Source organism: Pieris rapae, chromosome 18 (assembly GCF_905147795.1).
Source record: "Pieris rapae chromosome 18, ilPieRapa1.1, whole genome shotgun sequence".
NCBI classification, from domain to species: domain Eukaryota; kingdom Metazoa; phylum Arthropoda; class Insecta; order Lepidoptera; family Pieridae; genus Pieris; species Pieris rapae.
The window spans coordinates 8,131,840-8,144,927 of NC_059526.1; the positions used below are offsets into that span (position 1 = coordinate 8,131,840).

General features: G+C 33.4%; 1 long non-coding RNA gene across 1 annotated transcript; it reads right to left on the reverse strand.

Annotated features, from left to right (window-relative positions):
* Nucleotides 1-11,586: 11,586 nt before the first annotated feature.
* Nucleotides 11,587-12,073, reverse strand: LOC123689987. Its single transcript, XR_006750829.1, has 2 exons — nucleotides 11,917-12,073; nucleotides 11,587-11,830 (listed from the first exon to the last, which is right to left on the reverse strand). It is a non-coding gene; the product is annotated as an uncharacterized LOC123689987 (long non-coding RNA).
* Nucleotides 12,074-13,088: the final 1,015 nt, after the last annotated feature.

Here is a 13,088-nt window from a genome sequence, read left to right on the forward strand (position 1 = left end):
TTTTATTTGGTGTTAAGTTTCGATGTAAAAAAATATAATGATATAAAAAATTTGAATCAAGAGTTGCAAATGCTTACATGCCTTGGAATTTTATACAACAGCCTCTTTTCAAGTAGTATTTTATTAAATATTTTATATATAAAATAATGATATTACATAATTTTAATGATAATTTTAATAGTTGTAGGTACTTTTTTTTAAAACGCCATCTACTAGATTACGCCCGTAATATAATAAAACACAGGAATTTAGAAAACAGAAATGGTTCAATTCCAGGTTTAATAACTTAAAAGTTTTCTAGTTTCCTTTTACCACCACTAGATGTCGTCTTTACAAATAAATATTTACGCAAGATTTTCGTCTAGTTGTAAGATCTTTTCTTAGTGGATATAGTACACGTCCATTAAATTTGCTTAGCAACACTTAGTACTTGCCACAATTAATTACATACCTACATATAATTTTGTGTACTTATAGAGGGATGAAAGTGATGTTCTTCCGAATTAAAGGGCTTCTAACTATTCACTGACCCGAAGTCACCCATGGCTATATTGGCTTACGCCAGAACCCAATAATTAATCAAACAATCTGAGATCAGACCGTGGATGTCCCGGGGGAAGACGAGCGAGAGACCTGTGGACGAAGTCCTTTGTGGATGCCGATAGAAACTCAGTGTCCTCCGCGCGCACGAGCTCGCTTGGCTGGGGAAGGCTTGGCGGTGGTCGGGAGGCCTGGCGGGGCGAGATTCTGGAGGTGCTGGAAGCATCCGGATGAAGACATCCAGGCTCTCCAGTTTGAGTTTGAGTTGGATTGTGGAAATCCTTACGCGAGTCAGGATTTGACTTCATCGTACTTATTGAAGCTTCTGATAATAGATGTCGCTACAAATTGAATTCTAGGGTAAATAATATTTGCATTGGTCAGACTTTTTGCCGTGAATTTAATGTGAAAATGTCGTTCATATTGTCAATACAGTTTCGGTGGAGTACTAATTATAATTATAACTATGTATCATTATTAAATACCTACATCGATAAATTTATTAAAGATTACTAAATTATCTTTTGCGTCCTTATTGTTGTCATTCTAACTAAAGGATCAGATAATAATTAATAAATAATTTATGTACGTTGATGATGTAGAATCTTGCAAACTTGCACAGTTAAGTTGGTACTTTATATGCAAATTACGAGTACTTAATGTGAGCTTCGTCAACTTGTTTTGTGTTTACTTTACTCTAATAAATATACTATACCTAAATATAGACGTATTTAGTTATTAGTGATTTGAATTATTTTACAGAACACACGGGTACTAGGCAAACCTGGTATTAAGTAAAACCGCCGCCCATGGACTCTCTTAATGCCAGTGGGTTCGCCAGTGGGTTCGCCACTGTGTTGCCAGCCCTTAATCGAATTGGTTTGGAAATACTTCAGTGGGCAGCTGCAAAACCTGCGTTTAAAAGCCCCAGTTGTAGATCGGCGGACTGCCGGTGATACGGGTGGAATGTCTTCTGTCTCGACGTACGATGATGAAACTCAGCTGCAGGTATCCGAACAACTCCTGTAAACTATGCTAAATACCTTAAATATATTAAAATGTCTCGATAGGATTTTATAAGACTCTTCATGTAAGTATAGTAGGTTATTTATATTTTTGGGTATTAAACCGGCAAAACAACTTGATATACTGTGTTACAAGATATACCAAACCAGAAATATATAAATATTTTATATTATAATCTCGTTGGTCATGTTATTGTCAGTTTCCATTAAAATATATGGGTATGTATCATTTATTTATAAATTATACATTATTTCCTACATTGAATAGTGTCCCAGACTAACCAATAGACATTCATTGTTAAAAACAATTATTACGCCTAAGAATAAGAGAAATGCATTCATTCATTATTGCGATATTTCATCATATGCCGTGTGTAGCTGGGTTTTTTTCCTGTTCTTTCGTGTCATTTATATTTTGTGTACTGCTTCTCTAACGATGTGCCTATTACCGATGAAGAAACAATAGTATATATTTCTGGGGACAGTTAGTCTCTCATTTTTTTGTAAGAATGAGACAGAAGAATGCTTCTGTCCCTGTTTATTGAATATTTAGATTGTTTGTAGGCACGATTTGGTCTTATAATTGGCATAATTATGCGTGTAAGATGAGGAAAAGGGCGAAACAACGAAGGATTTCAAGGCAACAGACATGTATTGGAAGACGCCCACAATGGTTGAAGATACGACGCAAAGTTATGGTTATATGTTTTTCTTTTTATTCCACCTGCATTCAGCCTCTTGGCTTTTTAATCAGATGGTAATATGTGAACATCATCATACCATCAACAATAACATAGATCTTATGTCAAAATGTTTAAAATTATAAGTTCGTATATATACAAAGTAAACGACATGTTACATATACACATCATTAACATATAGTAAACATAGTAGAAAGTAATATCGCCACCCGGTTTCTGAACGCTTGGATTTAATACTAACATTCATGTTACTACATGGATGATCGCGTGTATCGAATATGTAACATAAAATTATACATATACAGAAATATTTCATTTACATATTAGTACGTATATTTGTTAAAATCTGTTGAATAGTCAAAATACGTCTTTTCTAATTGATTCTGATAATATATGACTAGGCGTTTGGCACCTATGTTTCGTTCGCATTTCTTTTCAATGTAATAGGAGTCAAATGGGCACGAGTCTCACCTGATGATAGTTGATACCGCCGTCCATGGAAACTCAACTTGTAAGAAAGATCGCAAGTGCGTTGCCGGCTGTTTAAGCATTGGTACCTAAGTGGAATTGCTTCTAGTGGTGCACGCAAAAAACTGAATCCGATAATGAAACTCAGCTGCAGGTTTTAGTCCGAACATGAAGACTAAAATACCTCGACAAATGGACTATATAGAAATATCAAATAAATAACCAAACCAACGAACTCATATCAATATAATTAATGTCATACTAACACCCTATACCAAACAATATTGATTATTGTTAGAAACAGTAATTTCTTAAAAGCTTTAGACACCAAGATTTGCTCCATACAAATAATATTGTCACATTTTAAGCCATAAATTTGTGTTATGTTTATAATTATTATTGTATAGAAAGCATTTTCTTTTAAATGAATCTTCTTACAGCAATGTAGATGTGAAAATACCTGTGCGAAAGAGACAATAATCGGACCTGAATCTGATATGACTAAGCGTGTTAAATTCAACGATTTGCCACAGAAGTGTACCTGTCCACACAAAATCGTCAATAGATCTGTACAGTGTCCGGAAGTATGTCTGTCGATGTCGGACATGGCGGACACTATGCATTCAGAAGGATTTTGTTGTGCGGTAAAGAATAAAAATATTTGTCGATTCACTATTGATGCATACTTTTCTTAATTAAAAACGATTATTAACTTATTTATTTTGTAAGTAAAATTTCCTATTATTAGATAGATACTCAGTGAATAACACAAACAGAAACAGAGAGTTGTAAAGTAATACCATCCCGCCCATAGACACTCACGTTGCATTCGCGAGACTTTTTTGGCATTTGCTTTGCCTTTGGGTTTTTGGCGTTGAAGGAGTTTTAAAAAAGCAATTCGACTTACGGTCCTTCAAGAAAAGAGCGTACCTATTCTTAAAAGGCCGGCAGTCTGCTTGCGACACCTTCTGGCAGTGCGAGTGTCCATGGGCGGCGGTGTCACTTAACATCAGGTGAGCCTCCGGCCCGTCTGCCTCGTGTAACATAAAAAAAGCAGCAAAAATCATTAAGTACAAAAATCTGATTTTAATACATTAATATGATAAGCCCCAAAATATCACCTACGCCGAAACGGAAACTTTAAATTACTTTCATACGAAAGCGTCGTAGATAAAATCTTACTTTATTATTGTTAGGGCCTGTTTCACAATGTATGGATAAAGTGCCAAATAGCTATGCAACACATAAATTATTCGAAAGATAAAAGTTCCAAATAAGCTACTTCGCATTTCATGACGTATAGCGCTATCTGACAGTCGTGAAATGCAAAAATCTATTTATCCTACCAATAAGTAATAAATAGCTTATTTGGAACTTATCCGGACATTGTGAAACAGGCCCTTAATATGATTTATCACATTAAAATATTTTTTTAAATTTTATTTCTATTCATATATCAATAATAATTTAGAATTATTACAGTTTAAATAATGAAAACAGGTTACATTTTTAAAGAAGACGCTTTTTTCCCGGATTAAAGCTTTGTATTATTATATAAACGCATATAAATATTAAACATAATTTTAAATTTTTCCGACTTCAATCCGGTAAAAAAGTGTTTTCATAAATGTGTAAAAACTATGTTAATAAAAGGCAATACTTGGTTAAATATTGATAGTTAAAAATTGAATAATAATAGGCCCAAAGTAATTTGCTTAAGAAGATAATTAATTTCAATTTTCTCGCCGACCACAAATTGGATGAAATGTAATTAGATCATAAATTAAGTTTTACGCCTCCGTCTCGAAGAAAAATTATAAAATTGAGTATTCATTTTTTATTTTTCTGATAATCTTTAGTCATTTGATAAGGGAGTTTCCCTTTTACGAGTTAGACCTGAATTTTTTTTATGAAAAATCTTAGGTTAGTTTAAATAGATTTTTTTTGTATAACTTCTGGTTATGCACTTCTTGCACTCATCATTATTATTTTGTTTTTATTTTCTTACTAGGGTTGCCTGGAAGAGATCGCTTGTCAGCGATAAGGCCACCTGTTGTATTCCTTGTAATTTTTATATATTTTGTATTTTTGCCACGATGTATTAATAAATAAGTTTCACGCATAAATTTCATAAAATTATCCTTAGAAATATATATAAGGATCACGTACGAAAGGGCTAAAATTACACTTAATTAGAAGGCTAATGGCAGGGATGGTAATTACGGAAATGACGTCATTACCTTAAACTTCCGGGATATGTGTCCCTTGTATGGGCAATTATACATTACTATTCTATTTGGTACCATTTATTACATTAAAACTTAACATGTATTACAGTCGTATACCGCAATTCAACAGCTCCAGTGGGATACGTCGTTGAAAAATATTATACCTATTATATACAATGTATTTGAACGCCTAATCAAGGCAAGAGCGTTACAAGATATATTTCTAGAAAGTAGTGAGCAAACTAACTGACATACTAACTATTCTGTATTTCAGCATATAAAATGATATCATCCAAAAGGAACCAAAAATAATTAAACTAAAATAACTTTAAAATGTTTCTGCTTGTGTCAATATATCTTCAAGGCTGGTAATTCCTTGCTTCTAAAGCGATACTTTTTTCTGGGGTTCAATACCCACCAGGCGCCAATCGAAATCTGCAAACGGGCCAGTTTTTATACTTTATTTTATTATTTATATATATTTATTTTATTATCCGAGTAAGACGGGACTAACATGACCACAAGAAGCATCCAATGCCAAAGTCCGACCAACCTCCATGGGATCGATGACATCACGTGCGGCAACTAACCATCGTCCCTAGCGATGTCTGTTGGCTCCAAATGGCTGCAATATTGAAGGAAGCAAGAGAGCGATATGATACCCATAAGCGCGCCATCGCGATCGCAAATAAAATGATACAATATTTTGACAATGGAGGCCATGTTGCTTTTTACCATTCAATACTCATTTTTTTGCAAACCTAGTTATTAGCAGTCTAATTTCAATTTATAAAAAGAATGGATCAAAAGTCTTATCAAAATGGTTTAATCCAAAATAAAGAAAATTTCCATTTTACATCTACATACACATTACAATTACTATATTACAATCTTATCTCACACAGAGTCTTTTACCACTGTATGAAAATTGTTTTATACTTACTCTTACTTTAAATTCTAATCGCGCATTTATTGCCAACTGGGGTCAAATTTTTACGACCCACTACAAACTTCGGTACGTACTTCCACAGCCAAGATAATTTGACGAAAATACATTAATTTATGTAGATATGTACACTTATAAACGTCAATTTTAAAAATATGCATACTTTGGTCCTTCGGTCCGGATTTTAAGTCTTAAATGATTGCATAAAGGGCGTGACACGTTAGAATAGTGTATATCCAGACTTAAATCGATCCTTGTTGTGGCTACACAAACATGCTCCAGTAATTGGGTGCCACATTTAGCATTCATTGGACGTCATGTTTGATTGACACACACTTGCTAATTAACTACGTGACTAGTAATGAAATGCTAATTAATTTAACAATGTTTAGGTAAAGGGTGGTCTGTTTAGATACGAAACATCATACTCAAAAACATATACATAATATTCACCACTTTGTTAAACCAGCTGCCCACTGAAGTATTTCCGAACCAATTCGACTTAGGGTCCTTCCAGAAAAGAGCGTACCAAATCTTAAAAGGCCGGCAGTGCGTTGCGAGCCCTCTGGCATTCAGAGTGTCCATGGGCGGTATCACTTAATATCCTTTTGAGCCTCCTGCCCGTTTGCAACCTATTCTAAAAAAAATCTACATTATATTCTTCGTCCTATTTCATTGAAATTAAAACTTATTTAGCTAGCTCCTCTGATAAGTACTTTTTCTTTTGCGTAAACGTTACAATTAGGTTGACAGACTTACAACTATGCAGACTAATAATTGCGTAGTAAAAATTACAATTAAATTTGTATAAGTACAAATACAAATGAAAAACCGGCGTTGAAACTCAACTACTTCAGACTATGAATTAAACCTGTCTACAGTCTATCTTCCATTGGCCAACAATAACATATAATATGAAATCAATAAAATTTTCTATATGCTTTTATTAATTGTGATAATTCAACATATTACATACTAATTTAGGTTTTACGAATAAAGGGGAGAGAATACATTTATTATACAAGCTTTTCCACGAAGCCTGATTACAATGCTACACAGGAATTTTGCCGTTTATTAACAACAAGTTCGTCACAGCATAACCGCAATTTGACATGGTATGTATGAATTCCATCCAAAATTCAGCTAAAATACAATTTCAGTACAATAATTACTGATAGAGCGGAATGGCTATCGACGAACGCCACCGACTGTCTGATATTTTGGACGATATTGTAACGAACTATACGTGTTTGAACGTTCTAGTACGCTGGATAGATAATAAGGACTGGTACGAGCAACTCCCAACAGTGAATCTGATTCTTACTTTAAGCTTGCTTTTAACTGTATCAAAGTTCAGCGCCACCAATATGTACGAAGTTCTACGAAAAGCGTTATTGACATTGATATTTACAGTGGCAGATTATAGGCACCAGCTTGATTTAAATGTAACTTTTTTATTTCGATCGATTTTGCAAATTATGCAAACAAACAAAGCAACAAAAATATTTTTATTTATATTGGCAAACAAGTACACTGATGAACGTCAAAAAAATTTAATTAAATGTAATTTACTGCCCTTGATTTGAGAACTCAAAGAGAAGAACTGGCAATGAACTCTCCGCCACTCTTTTTAATCGCCAAGTTTTTTTACACAACATTTGTAAGGAGCTGCAACCATTACACCATGTTTCATATGACATCTTGAGTAATCAAGAATAATAAAATAAATTAAAAACAAAGATTTGTCCTATATCAGGAGGAAGCATGGTGAAATAGGAGCACGCACTTACATACTCGTGGGAACAACACGCAAATACGTAGTAGAAACAGCTAATATCACTGCATACACGAATTCAAGTACGACCATGATGCAATTTGCTAACTACATTAGTAATACTATTATTTTGTATAATATCTGACATCTAAACATTGGCGCATGTTATTTCGACTAGGGGTAAATTAGAGGTGCCAAAGTGGTCAACCTTTTTAGATCTGGGCCTCAGACTTCTGAATCTGTTTCATGTTCATTTGTCAATCCAATGGGCATGTAGGCGATCAGCCTCCTGTGCCTGACACACACCGTCAACTTTCTGGTCTAAGGAAAGCTTATAGTTTTGATACGCGTATATGTACGCGTTCAAACGAAGCATAGGTTTCTACGTTATCTGGGCTATTCAGTGAAGCGTTGAATTTCTGGAGCGAACAGCCTGTATCTGCCCGATGAAACAAGACTGCAAATACAAATATATTTTTACGAAATTATTGATGTGTTGGAATAATTATATTTCATTTAAATTCATTACTATACTAAAAAGTCGATTCTAGATATTTTTAGGCGACTTTCTAGTATTTGACTATATCAAAGTCAAATGATTTATTTTAATTAGACCACCTAAAATGGCACTTTTGAATGATAAATAAAATATAGAGATGATTCTAGTTGCCCCTTCCCAAAGATAGTTTCGTGTTTAGATGAATGAGCAAAACTCCACACATACTCTTTAAAAATATAATTTACAATATTTGTATATATTAGTTAAATAATTATATGTTAAGACAATGTACTCCAAGAAGAAAACAGATGTATTAATGTATTCTTAGTGTACATGTATTAACTTAACATGCTACCCACTGAAGTATTTCCAGACCAATTCGACTTAGGGTCCTTCAAGAAAAGAGCGTACCAATTCCACAGTGTCCATGGACGGCAGTATCAATATCCGGTGCCTCGGTTAGTCTCGTTTTCTATAAACAAAATACATAAAGTGTTAAAAATAATGTGGTAATAGAATTATTTGTTTTTTTATTTATTGAGATCCTGTGAAATAATTTACCACTTAAGATACCTATTCCTCATTAAGAACATTACAACATTTACTTACATGAGAAAACATACTGATACTATTAAGCTTATTAATTAATTGTATATTACAATCGTAATAGGCCGGCAACGCATTCGCGAGCCCTCTAGCATTGAGAGTGTCCATGGGCGGCGGTATCACTTAACATCAGGTGAGCCTCCTGACCGTTTGCCCCCAGTTCTATAAAAAAAATAGTAACTGCAACAGCAGGCAAGAAACAGAAGTCATTAAAAAGACAGCAATAACAATTGTTTATCAGTTTCAAACCACACAAATCAAGTCACATTAATATAAAGAAACAATAACAATGAATAATAAATAGAAGTGATTTTACAATTAACATACAAACCTATATAGTGCATTACTTTTAGAAAAAACGTACTACTCAATAAACGATTATTTGTGTGAGACATGGTAATTTATACAAATTTAATTATGTATGATAATTGACTTAATGGATATGAATCTGACTAATAATGTAAAATCTAAACTAAGATAAATTTGCGCGCCACTGTGTGTGGCAGAATATGCGAACGACTGACAATTGTACCACCTTGACATTTTGTACCATATTCGTGCAATGAATAAATTATTATTATTATTATTATCATTTATTGTAATTCATAAGGTTCAGTCTTAACACATGAAGTGCTCTTTTCTCGGCGGCAATGCTACTAACACTCGGATCCGCGCGAGCGTCCCATTTATTTTTTTAAAACAATTCTATTCCAAGCTCTCAGATCCGAGTTTTCGACACCCAATGTGCTGTATGCCGACCACTCGGATCCGAAAAATGTTTTTTTTTAATAACAATATACATTCATACATATTTTTAAACATTCATATTTACTTCATCCAAATTCGCCATAAAAAGTTTTCAGCTATTGCTTTGATCCATTGTTTAAGCATTCAAAGTATTAATAGCGCCTGTGTTAGCACCTGGAACACAGTTAACTTTGTGATCAAATTAAATAAGCCAAGTTCAGAAAAATTATTTTACCACTACATCTTTAATTGTAAAAGTGCAGTACTCAATCCCGGAGTCAAGCGTTGAAGATGAGAATAGCACACTTGCTCGTGCTAATTCATTTTCATTTAAAGGTTATTAACTTTGTATGACACATTTATTTTAGCAATTTATTTATTATTGCAAGACATTACCATTTTATAATACTTTCAAAGTTAATTCCATGAGAAATGCACATCTACACGAGAATCTAGAACTAATTCTGTGGCGCATCTGGGATCTATATGGATGCAAATTGCCCTATGTGTCATTAGACATAGCATCTGCCTTAGTTTCTCCATTCCATCGTTATATCCGTACATATGAAATTACCATAAGCTATTATATTACATAAATTTTACGAAAATTATTATCTTGTATATAAAATTCTCGTGTCGTGGTGTTTGTGGTTAAACTCATCCGGAAACGGCTTTCCCGATTCTCATAAAATTTGGTGTGCATATTGGGTAGTTTTGAGAATCGGACAACATCTATTTTTCATCCCCCTAAATGTTAAGGGGGACCATCCCTAAATTTTATTTTTTTATGATACAGCATTAGTAAATACATATAACCCTGAATTTTCAACCCTTTACAATCAACCCCTATTTTTTATTTCATTATTAAAAACTTATGTTATTAACTCTGAAGTTTATACAGAGAAAAATTCACAGAACAACATAAAAAGATTTAATTCCGGAAAACCGAACAGTCTATGGCATATCATAGCAAAATGTTCCATGTTGGTATGTACTAAGCAGGCTCAGTAAAATCTCATTAAGGAGAAACGAAGTTCGCGAGGGCAGCTAGTACTATAATTATAATAGATATATAACAAGATTTAATATACAGTTAAAGTGTTTTTCAGAATCACAGCGAGAGTAGTTAAATATCATATAACATCGCCGTGTATGTATTTTATAAGGTCTAAAACGATGTCGACGATAAAATTATACAAGAAAATAATATTATATTAGAATATAAGCAAGCTAGCAAGGGGAAAACTATTGAAGCAAAAACAAATAATATTAGGTGACAAGAAGTAGGTATAACTGATCGTATATTTTGCTGATTGTATTTTAGCAAACCTCAGGATTTACTGGATCTGTCAGATCCATTAACCACCAAAGTGGCCATGTTATGTAGTAAAGACGGACTAATTTTATTTAAATTATTCCATTTGTTTCTAGACATATCAGCTAACATAGTAACTATTTCAATACACTTGAGTCACAAGATTTTCTTATATAGAAACAAACAGCTCTTGACTTGATGTAAACTTTATAAAGTAATACATTTATTTAATATGTAAACATCGCGAAGGCTTTTATTTATTAAACCTTATGTATAAGTTCACTGATTTAGTCATTCAGACTTTTTGTCTATTTAGCCGAAACACTCGACTTACAGTCCTTAAGTAATTTGGTTCTTTATGAATTAATTTATATTATATATTAAAATAACTTACTAGACACGTCGACTTACTAGTCTTATGTCCCCAAAGGGGGCCAGCACTGAACCGGCCGGCATCCAGCGAAGAAATGCCCAGCCAATAAAGTCGAGCTTGATCGGTCCTGAGCAAATCGCTTAATTTCACTCCTCGTTATCCAGCTTCTTTCGCCCCTTCTTCTCCTCTATCCTAGTATCCCAGGTCTGATTTGAGGATCCTTGAGGATTGCAATCGAGGGTTTGGTTGGCAATGTGACTTGAATAGGGTTCCAAGCAAACCAATTTTTTTACCCATTGCAAAAAAAACATTCACATTAATATTTTGTTATGGGTTTTTAAACTATAAAAAAAAACAAAAGAAACACATTTTGAAATATTTATGACAAACCTTAAGCTAAGTAAATACTAACATGCATTAACTAATTAACTAAACTTATAAACTAAAATTAACTTTAACTAATAGGTTATGGGCGCCAGGAGGATTTTTATACTTGGGTCATCCCACCAAAACCCGCTGTATTGTAAAGGAGTGTTCACAACACAGAGACACCAACTTCATCCAAACATTTGTTTGCTGAATATTAAATTTGAGGGCATTTCATAAAGCTAAAAAAAACAAACCAAAAAAAACATTTCAAATACTAAAATAAAATTAAGCCACAAGATAATAATAATAAAAAAAAAACACATACCCCTCAACACAGTAAAAACACTAGAACCAAAATGTTAATATTAATTGTGTCACCGACACGTCCAATTATCGGCAAATACTAACCGTGTCTGTCCTCTCGTTCCTACCCTCTTACTATCACATTCCCCCTACATACAAAAGAAATGAAAAGGTATATATAAAAATTAAAAAAAAAAAATTTTCATTTCTTTAACTGCTGCTCTCTATTCCAATAGGGCTTTAAGTCCTTAGCGTGCCAAACCCCTAACGGTTTGCCGTAACAGTTATTCAACCTAAACACATTATTTGATAATTTTTCAACAATTATAGCTTTATCAAACTTTGGTGCCAATTTAGCCATAAATTTTTTTCCTGCGTTAGACAAAAATTTATTCCTTTTCCAAACGGTATCACCCACATTAAATTTAGCCTCTCTATATTTTAAATTATAGTAAATTGTACTTTTTTTATGTGCGTCTTTTATCTTTTGTTCAACCTTCTCATAGATACTCAAAAGTTTCTTATTATCTACGAGATATTGTGTTTCATTAATGCTTAAAGATTTGTCGAATGTATTAACTGTATCATATGAATTACTTGTGACTTTGGGGGGGATAGCTGTTTCTCTGCCAAAGAAGAGGAAAGATGGAGTGTAGCCTGTGGTTTCATGAACTGAAGTCCTAACAGCATGAGCAAAACTTTGTAAGTTTACATCCCATTCATTATGTTTCTTACTAGTAATGAAACTTGATATCATTGTCCCAATAACCCTATTCACCCGTTCTGTAGGGTTACTCTGTGGATGATAATTAGGGGTATACCAAATTTGAGAGTTATAACTATTAATTAATTCTTTAAACAAATTTGATTCAAATTGCTTACCATTATCTGAGATAATTGCTTTTGGAACACCAAAAAGTAAAAATTGGCTTTCAACAATACTGCAAATTTTATCTGCTTTACCAGTTTTTAGCGGAAATAGTAAAACAAACTTACTAAAAAAACAGGTTATTACTAAAAGCATAGTGTTACCACTTTTGCTTCTTGGAAACGGTCCCATTAAATCTAATGATATAATTTGCCACGGTCTATTAACATGTCTCTGATGACCCATGTGACCAAAAGGTAAACGTTGAGAAACTTTAAATTTTGCACAAATTTCACATTGACCCACGTGGCGTTTCACATCACTTA